The sequence below is a fragment of the Orcinus orca genome, chromosome 4 (assembly GCF_937001465.1).
Source record: "Orcinus orca chromosome 4, mOrcOrc1.1, whole genome shotgun sequence".
Taxonomy (NCBI): domain Eukaryota; kingdom Metazoa; phylum Chordata; class Mammalia; order Artiodactyla; family Delphinidae; genus Orcinus; species Orcinus orca.
The window spans coordinates 85,264,583-85,274,823 of NC_064562.1; positions in this window are offsets into that span (position 1 = coordinate 85,264,583).

Sequence of the window (10,241 nt, forward strand, 5' to 3'; positions counted from 1 at the left end):
ACAATGGTAAATGGGAGTGTTTCCTTAATTTCTCTTTCAGATTGTTCATCATTAGTGTATAGGAATGTAAGAAATTTCTGTGCATTAATTTTGTATCCTGCAACTTTACCAAATTCATTGATTAGTTCTAGTAGTTTTCTGGTGGCATCTGATTGACAAAATCAATCTCCATTGATTAGCTCTAGTAGTTTTCTGGTAGCATCTTTAGGATTCTCTATGTATAGTACCATGTCATCTGCAAACAGTGACAATTTTACCTCTTCTTTTCCAATTTGTATTCCTTTTATTTCTTTTTCTTCTCTGATTGCCATGGCTAGGACTTCCAAAACTATGTTGAATAATAGTGGTGAGATTCGACATCGTTGTCTTTTTCCTGGTCTTAGAGGAAAGGCTTTCAGTTTTTCACCATTGAGAATGATGTTTGCTGTGGGTTTGGCATATATGACCTTTATTAGGTTGAGGTAGGTTCCCTCTATTCCCACTTTCTAGACAGATTTTATCATACATCGTTGTTGAATTTTGTCAAAAGCTTTTTCTGCATCTATTGAGATGATCATATGGTTTTATTCTTCAATTTGTTAATATGGTGTATCACATTGATTGATTTGCATATATTGAAGAATCCTTGCATCCCTGGGATAAACCCCACTTGATCATGGTGTATGATCCTTTTAATGTGTTGTTGGATTCTGTTTGCTAATATGTTGTTGAGGATTTTTGCATCTATATTCATCCGTGATATTGGTCTGTAATTTTCTTTTTTTGTAGTATCTTTGTGTGGGTTTGGTATCAGGGTGATGGTGGCCTCATAGAATGAGTTTGGGAATGTTCCTTCCTCTGCAATTTTTTGGAAGAGTTTGAGAAGGATGGGTGTTAGCTCTTCTCTACATGTTAGATAGAATTCACCTGTGAAGCCATCTGGTCGTGGACTTTTGTTTTTTGGAAGATTTTTTATCACAGTTTCAATTTCATTACTTGTGATTGGCCTGTTTGTATTTTCTGTTTCTTCATGGTTCAGTCTTGGAAGGTTATAACTTTCTAAGAATTTGTCCATTTCTTCCAGGTTGTCCATTTTATTGGCATAGAGTAGCTTGTAGTAGTCTCTTAGGATGCTTTGTATTTCTGCGGTATCTGTTGTAATTTCTCCTTTTTCATTTCTAATTTTATTGATTTGAGTTCTCTCCCTCTTTTTCTTGATGAGTCTGGCTAATGGTTTATCAATTTTGTTTATTTCTCAAAGAACCAGCTTTTAGTTTTATTGATCTTTGCTATTGTTTTCTTTGTTTCTATTTCATTTATTTCTGCCCTGATCTTCATGATTTCTTTCCTTCTGCTAACTTTGGGTTTTGTTTGTTCTTCTTTCTCTAGTTCCTTTAGGCATAAGGTTAGATTTTTTATTTGAGATTTTTTGTTGTTTCTTGAGGTAGGCTTGTATAGCTATAAACTTCCCTTTTAGAACTGCTTTTGATGCATCCCATAGGTTTTGGATCATCGAGTTTTCATTATCATTTGTCTCTAGGTACTTTTTAATTTCCTCTTTGATTTCTTCAGTGAAGCCTTGGTTATTTAGTAACATATTGTTTAGCCTCCATGTGTTTGTGTTTTTTACGTTTGTTTCCCTGTAATTGATTTCTCATCTCATAGCGTTGTGGTCAGAAAAGATGCTTGATATGATTTCAATTTTCTTAAATTTACTGAGGCTTGATTTGTGACCCAAGATGTGATCTATCCTGGAGAATGTTCCGTGTGCACTTGAGAAGAAAGTGTAATCTGCTGTTTTTTATGTCATGCCCTATAAATATCAGTTAAATCTATCTGGCCTATTGTGTCATTTAAAGCTTGTGTTTCCTTATTAATTTTCTCTTTGGGTGATATGTCCACTTGTTTAAGTAAGGTGTTAAAGTCCCCCACTATTATTGTGTTACTGTTGATTTCCTCTTTTATAGCTGTTAGCAGTTGCCTTATGTATTGAGGTACTCCTATGTTGGGCGCATATATATTTATAATTGTTATATCTTCTTCTTGGATTGATCCCTTGATCATTATGTAATGTCTTTCCTTGATTCTTGTAACATTCTTTATTTTAAAGTCTATTTTATCTGATATGAGTATTGCTACACCAGCTTTCTTTGGATTTCCATTTGTATGGAATATCTTTTTCCATCCCCTCACTTTCAGTCTGAATGTGTCCCTAAGTCTGAAGTGGGTCTCTTGGAGACAGGATATATATGGGTATTGTTTTTGTATCCATTCAGCAAGCCTGTGTCTTTTGGTTGGATCATTTATTCCATTCACGTTTAAGGTAATTATTGATATGTATGTTCCTATGACCATTTTCTTAATTGTTTTAGGTTTGTTTTTGTAGGTCCTTTTCTTCTTTTGTGTTTCCCACTTAGAGAAGTTCCTTTAGCATTTGTTGTAGAGCTGGTTTGGTGGTGCTGAACTCTCTTAACTTTTGCTTGTCTGTATACCTTTTGATTTCCCCATCAGATCTGAATGAGATCTTTGCTAGTAGAGTGATCTTTGTTGTCGGTTCTTCCCTTTCATCACTTTAAATATATCATGCCACTCCCTTCTGGCTTGTACGGTTTCTGCTGAGAAATCAGCTGTTAACCTTATGGGTGTTCCTTTGTATGTTATTTGTCCTTTTTCCCTTGCTGCTTCCAATAATTTTTCTTTGTCTTTAATTTTTGCCAATTTGATTACTATGTGTCTCGGCATGTTTCTCCTTGGGTTTATCCTGTATGGGACTCTTTGCACTTCCTGGACTTGGGTGGCTATTTCCTTTCCCATGTTAGGGAAGTTTTCGACTATAATCTCTTCAAATATTTTCTCAGGTCCTTTCTCTCTCTCTTCTCCTTCTGGGACCCCTATAATGCAAATGTTACATGTAATGTTGTCCCAGAGGTCTCTTAGGCTGTGTTCGTTTCTTTTCATTCTTTTTTCTTTATTCTGTTCTGCAGCAGTGAATTCCACCATTCTGTCTTCCAGGTCACTTATCCATTCTTCTGCCTCAGTTATTCTGCTATTGATTCTCTCTAGTGTATTTTTCATTTTAGTTACTGTGTTGTTTATCTCTGTTTGTTTGTTCTTCAATTCTTCTAGATCTTTGGTTAAACATTTCTTGCATCTTCTCGATCTTTGCCTCCATTCTTTTTCTGAGATACTTGATCATCTTCACTATAATTATTCTGAATTCTTTTTCTGGAATGTTTCCTATCTCTACTTCATTTAGTTGTTTTTCTCAGCTTTATCTTGTTCCTTCTTCTGGTGCATAGCCCTCTGCTTTTTCATCTTGTCCATCTTTCTGTGAATGTGGTTTTTGTTCCACAGGCTGCAGGATTGTTGTTCTTCCTGCTTGTGCTGTCTGCTCTCTCCACTTAATGTTCTTGAGCTTCTGTTTCCACACTCGTATTAACTCCTGCTCCCATCTGAGGAGAATTGGCCCCTGAAGTTGTTCCCTCAGCCATAAAAGATTTCCTCAGATATATGCATGACTTTGCAGTCACCTTCTTCAAGGCATTGCTCAAAAGACACTTTCTCAATGAAGTCTATCCCACTAATTTATTTTAAATTGCAACCCACCCCTTCCTTTAACACTCTTGATTCTATTTACCCTTCTCAACTTTTGTTTGTTGCCATAATACTTATGGCTGAGTATACCAAATGTTATTCATTTATTAGGCTTCTTTTTTATTGTCTATCTATGCTCTAGAATATAAGCTCCACAACAGCATAGATTTTTGTCAGTTTCATTCATTCATGTAGCTCAAGTACCTAGAGAAACAATGTCTGGAAGATAGTAGGCACTCAACAAAAATTACTCATGGAATGAATTAATGTCTTAAAACAACTCTCTGTGATCGGTATTATTATTATTATCTTTAGCTTGCAAGTGAGAAAACTGATGCACAAAGAAGTAAGCAATTTACACTTATTTTTCAATTAATAATTGACAGAACTTAGAGTCAAATGCAGATAGTATGATTACAAAATCTGAGCTCAAAAAATAATGTGCAAAAGTGCCTACACTGAGGAAAACAAAAACTGATATGCAAAACTGTAACTGTCATATTGCCTATAAAGACAAAGATATTTCTTAAAAATTTCACTTTTTTATCCCATTATGAGTTTTTAAGAAACTTAAGCTCAGAATTTGTAGAAAAATGCAATATAACAGCAAACGATCCTGTCACATGGATGCATATTTTGCTTTTAAGTATTGTTAAGTTTTCCCTTCAAATAATATAAGCGATATTTCCCCTCAGAATTCTAACGTTTTTCCTTAGTAATTGAAAATCTGAACACTGGAAAGCAAGGAAATATTATTAATATGTTCCTTTTAATGCATCTTTCTAGATTACTCTTTAGCAAGGAGAATGAGCAAATTTAAGTAAATGACAATTCAGAGGTTCCCAGGCACTTTATAGATCTCAATATTTGGCCTGCTTCATTACATTTAATGGATCTTACTCTCTTTTACTAAAATACTCCTTTTAGTTAAGTTTGACATCAAAATCTGGGTCAAAATTATCCAAGATTGACCTTGAAGAAAACCATAAAAATAATTGACATGATCTAATCAGGGAATTCCTGAGTAAGTTGGTTGCCATTATGAAAGCTTTCAAGAAAAATGTTTCACAGGATAGTTTTCATAAAGCTGAGAAATCATGATAGTCACAACAGAAGAATCCTGGGTTAGGAGACAAGAGACCCAGTCCTGGAGCTGCCATTGTCTTGTAATGTGGTCTCATGTAAATAATTTTCCTCCCTGGGCCTCTGATATTTCATCTATTGGGAAGAGTTACAGTATGATCTTTACTGTGACTTCTAGCCTTAATAAGACGTATGAATTTGTGAAAAATAAGAAATCCACCTTTAATAGTGAAAGTACATGAAGCAGCGTTCCTTGCTGAGACTGTGATTTGAAGTCTGCTACCCTGGAATCCTGAATCTGAGTGTGTCTGAAGAACTGGTGAGATGTCCCTAAGTGTTTATTGACTTCATTTATGTTACACGAATAATGGAAGGGACCTCAAGGAGGAAAATTTTATGCACCTTCCCTACATACTGTCTCAGTTGACCATTATCAACAATAACCCCATATAATAAAATCCCAAAATACAGTGACTTACAATAATAAACATTTATTCATATGCCCACAGGTCAAGAGATTGAATGCAGTCTGAGCTGATCTAAGCTTCTCCATTGGGTGGTGTACTTCAGGCTGTGGATAAGCTGAGCCCACCTCCAGGTTATCAGTTGGGCTCAGATCTATTCCATGTGGTTTGTTCTAGGGAACAGGTTGATGGGACATGTTACTAGGAAAAAGTGGCAAATTCCCAGAGCAAAACAGACAAGCCAAACCATGCAAGGTCATTTAAGTCTTCTGCCGCTGCTACCTATGCCAATATCACATTGGTCAATGCAAGTCAAGTGGCCAAGCCTAATGTCATCAGGATAGGAAATATACTCTGTCCACCAGGAGATGGATTTAGATGTAGTGTAGAGTAGATGGGTATAGATATAGGCTAGTGAAGAAATGACAACAGTAGTTCAATATATCGCAGGGACAAGATGAAGTGGGGGCACAAATTTCCTGGGCCAGCCTTGTGGACTGATCTGAATCTTATGAAAGGAGAAAATTTTCCCCAATTTTTGACAAATTTCACAGGATTCATTCCTCAGTAAGGGCTGGAGGACTATAGTGCTCTTTTGTGCATGAGAAGTTTTTTATCTGTTGTGGAGCTATTTGGGTGGCACCACTGTGGGCTGGCCACGTCGGGCAACAGCAGTGTCAATGACACTGGTGGTATGTGGCTTTCAAGTGCCTCTTTAGATGCTAGTGCTCACTGTGGAACACAAGAACTTGAGTAGCTTTGTTTGTAAACAGATGCCTCATTTTCCTGGGAGCTTTCAAAATTACATGGAAAGAATAGCAGGTGTTGAGGACAAAATTATGTCCCCTAAAAGTCATATGTTGAAGACCTAACCTCAAGTGTATCTCAAAATGTGACTGTGTTTGGAGATAGAGCCTTTAAAGGGGTAATTAAGGTTAAAAGTGGTCTTAAGGGTGGGGCCCTAATCCAATAAGATGGGCCTTCTTATTGGTTCTCCAAGGACCCAGTGCAGGGAGAAAAGTGAAGGCTCCTCTGCTGCTGTCTTCAACCATGCAGGGAAGGTGAGAAAGCAGAGCTGCAGAGATGTTAAGAAACCTGTACCAGGTCATTCAGCTGGAGATTCAGTACCAAGAATGAAATTGCTGGGAGCTCTGTTGCCAGAGTAACCCAGCTTTGGTGTTGGTGTTGGTTCCTTGCTGTTGCAAAGATACCTGTTTCCTTGTGCTGAGATCCTGAGGTAGTGCCGTGTGGCTGACAGGTTCTTGGTGCTCCGGCCAGGTGTCAGGGCTGTGCCTCTGAGGTGGGAGAGACGAGTTCAGGACATTTGACCACCAGAGACCTCCCAGCCCCACGTAACATCAAACAGTGAAAGCTCTCCCAGAGATCTCCATCTCAACGCTAAACCCCAGCTCCACTCAACAACCAGCAAGCTACAGTGCAGGACACCCTATGCCAAACAACTAGCAAGAAAGGAACACCACCCCACCCATTAGCAGAGAGGCTGCCTAAAATCATAATAAGTTCACAGACACCCCAAAACACACCACTGGACATGGTCCTGCCCACCAGAATGACAAGATCCAGCCTCATACACCAAAACACAGGCACCAGTCCCCTCCACCAGGAAGCTTACACAACCCACTGAACCAAACTTACCCACTGGGAGCAGACACCAAAACAATGGGAACTAAGACCCTGCAGCCTGCAAAAGGGAGACCCCAAACACTGTAAGTTAAGCAAAATGAGAAGACAAAGAAATACGCATCAGATGAAGGAGTAAGGTAAAAACCCACCAGACCAAACAAAAGAAGAGGAAATAGGCATTCTACCTGAAAAAGAATTCACAGTAATGATAGTAAGATGATCCAAAATCTTGGAAATAGAAGGTAGAAAATACAAGAAATGATTAAAAGGGATCTAGAAGAACTAAAGAGGAAACAAACAATGATGAACAACACAATAGATGGAATTAAAATTCTCTAGAAGGAATCAATAGCAGAATAACTGAGACAGAAAAAAGAATAAGTGACCTGGGTGATAAAATGGTGGAAATAACTACTGCAGAGCAGAATAAGGATAAAAGAATGAAAAGAATTGAGGACAATCTCAGAGACCTCTGGGACAACATTGAACACACCAACATTCGAATTATAGGGGTCCCAGAAGAAGAAGAGGAAAAAAAAAGGGACTGAGAAAATATTTGAAGAGATTATAGTTGAAAACTTCCCTAATATGGGAAAGGAAATAGTCAAACAAGACCAGGAAGTGCAGAGAGTCCCATACATGAAATATCCGAGGAGAAACATGCCAAGACACATATTAGTCAAACTATGAAAAATTAAATGCAAAGAAACAATATTAAAAGCAGCAAGGGAAAAGGAACAATTAACATACAAGGGAATCCCCATAACGTTAGCTGATCTTTCAGCAGAAACCCTGCAAGCCAGAAGGGAGTGGCAGGACATATTTAAAGTGATGAAAGGGAAGAACCTACAACCAAGATTAGTCTACCCAGCAAGGATCTCATTCAGATTCGACAGAGAAATTAAAACCTTTACAGATAAGCAAAAGCTAAGAGAATTCAGCAGCACCAAACCAGCTCTAAAACAAACGCTAAAGGAACTTCTCTAGGTAGGAAACACAAGAGAAGGAAAAGACTTACAATAACAAACCCAAAACAATTAAGAAAATGGTAATAGGAACATACATATTGATAACTACCTTAAATGTAAATGGATTAAATGCTCTAAGCTAAATACATAGACTGGCTGAATGGATAAAAAAAAACAAGACCCATACATATGCTGTATACAACAGACCCACTTCAGACCTAAGGACACATACAGACTGAAAGTGAGGGGATGGAAAAAGATATTCCATGCAAATGGAAATCAAAAGAAAGCTGGGGTAGCAATTCTCATATCAGACAAAATATACTATAAAATAAAGACTATTACAAGAGGCAAAGAAGAACACTACATAATGATCAAAGGATTAATCCAAGAAGAAGATATAACAATTGTAAATATTTATGTACCCAACATAGGAGCACCTCAATACATAAGGAAAACGCTACAGCCATAAAAGGGGAAATCAACTGTAACACAATCATAGTAGGGGACTTTAACACCCCACTTTCACCAATGGACAGATCATCCAAAATGAAAATAAACAAGGAAACACAAGCTTTAAATGATACATTAAACAAGATGGACTTAACTGATATTTATAGGACATTCCATCCAAAAACATCAGATTACACTTTCTTCTCAAGTGCTCATGGAACATTCTCCAGAATAGATCACATCCTGGGTCACAAATCAAGCCTTGGTAAATTTAAGAAAATTGAAATCATATCAAGTATCTTTTCTGACCACAATGCTATGAGACTAGATATCAATTACAGGAAAAAATCTGTAAAGAATACAAACATATGGAGGCTAAACAATACACTACTAAATAACCAAGAGATCACTGAAGAAATCAAAGAGGAAATCAAAAATACCAAAACAAATGACAATGAAAACATGATGAACCAAATCCTATGGAATGCAGCAAAGCAGTTCTAAGAGGGAAGTTTATAGCAACACAATCCTACCTCAAGAAAAAAAAACATCTCAAATAAACATCCTAACCTTACACCTAAAGCAATTACAGAGAGAAGAACAAAAAAAAACCCAACGTTAGCAAAGGAAAGAAATCATAAAGATCAGATCAGAATGAAATGAAGGAAACAATAGCAAAGGTCAATAAAACTGAAAGCTGGTTCTTTGAGAAGATAAACAAAATTGATAAAACATTAGCCAGACTCATCAAGAAAAAAGGGGAGAAGACTCAAATCAATAGAATTAGAAATGAAAAAGAAGTAACAACTGACACTGCAGAAATACAAAGGATCATGAGAGATTACTACAAGCAACTATATGTCAAAAAAATGGACAACCTGGAAAAAATGGACAAACTCTTAGAAAAGCACAACCTTCTGAGACTGAACCAGGAAGAAATAGAAAATATAAACAGACCAATCACAAGCACTGAAATTGAAAGTGTGATTAAAAATCTTCCAACAGGGCTTCCCTGGTGGTGCAGTGGTTGAGAGTCCGCCTGCCGATGCAGGGGACATGGGTTCGTGCCCCGGTCCAGGAAGATCCCACATGCTGTGGAGCAGCTGGGCCCATGAGCCACGGCTGCTGAGCCTGTGCGTCTGGAGCCTGTGCTCCACAATGGGAGAGGCCACAACAGTGAGAGGCCCGTGTACTGCAAAAAAAAAAAAAAAAAAAATCTTCCAACAAACAAAAGCCCAGGACCAGAGGGCTTCACAGGCAAATTCTATCAAACATTCAGAGAAGAGCTGACACCCATCCTTCTCAAACTCTTCCAAAATATAACAAAGGGAGGAGTATTCCCAAACTCATTCGATGAGGCCACCATCACCCTGATACCAAAACCAGACAAAGATGTCACAAAAAAAGAAAACTATAGACCAATATCACTGATGAACATATATGTAAAAATCCTCAAGAAAATACCAGCAAACAGAATCCAACAGCACATTAAAAGGATTGAACACCACGATCAAGTGAGGTTTATCCCAGGAATGCAAGGGTTCTTCAATATACGCAATTCAATCAGTGTGATAAACCATGTTAACAAATTGAAGGAGAAAAACCATATTATCATCACAACAAATGCAGAAAAAGCTTTCGACAAAGTTCAACAGCTATTTATGATAAAAACCTGCCAGAAAGTGGTCATAGATGGAACTTACCTCAACATAATAAAGCCCATATATGACAAACCCACAGCCAACATCTTTCTCAATGGTGAAAAACTGAAAGCATTTCCACTAAGATCAGGAACAAGACAAGGTTGCCCACTCTCACCATTTTATTCAGCATAGTTTTGGAAGTTTTAGCCACAGCAATCAGAGAAGAAAAAGGAATAAAAGGAATACAAAGTAGAAAAGAAGAAGTAAAACTATCACTGTTTGCAGATGACATGATAATATATATAGAGAATCCTAAAGAGGCTACCAGAAAACTACTAGAGCTAATCAATTAATCTGGTAAAGTAGCAGGATACAAAAATAATGCACAGAAATCTCTTGCATTCCTATACACT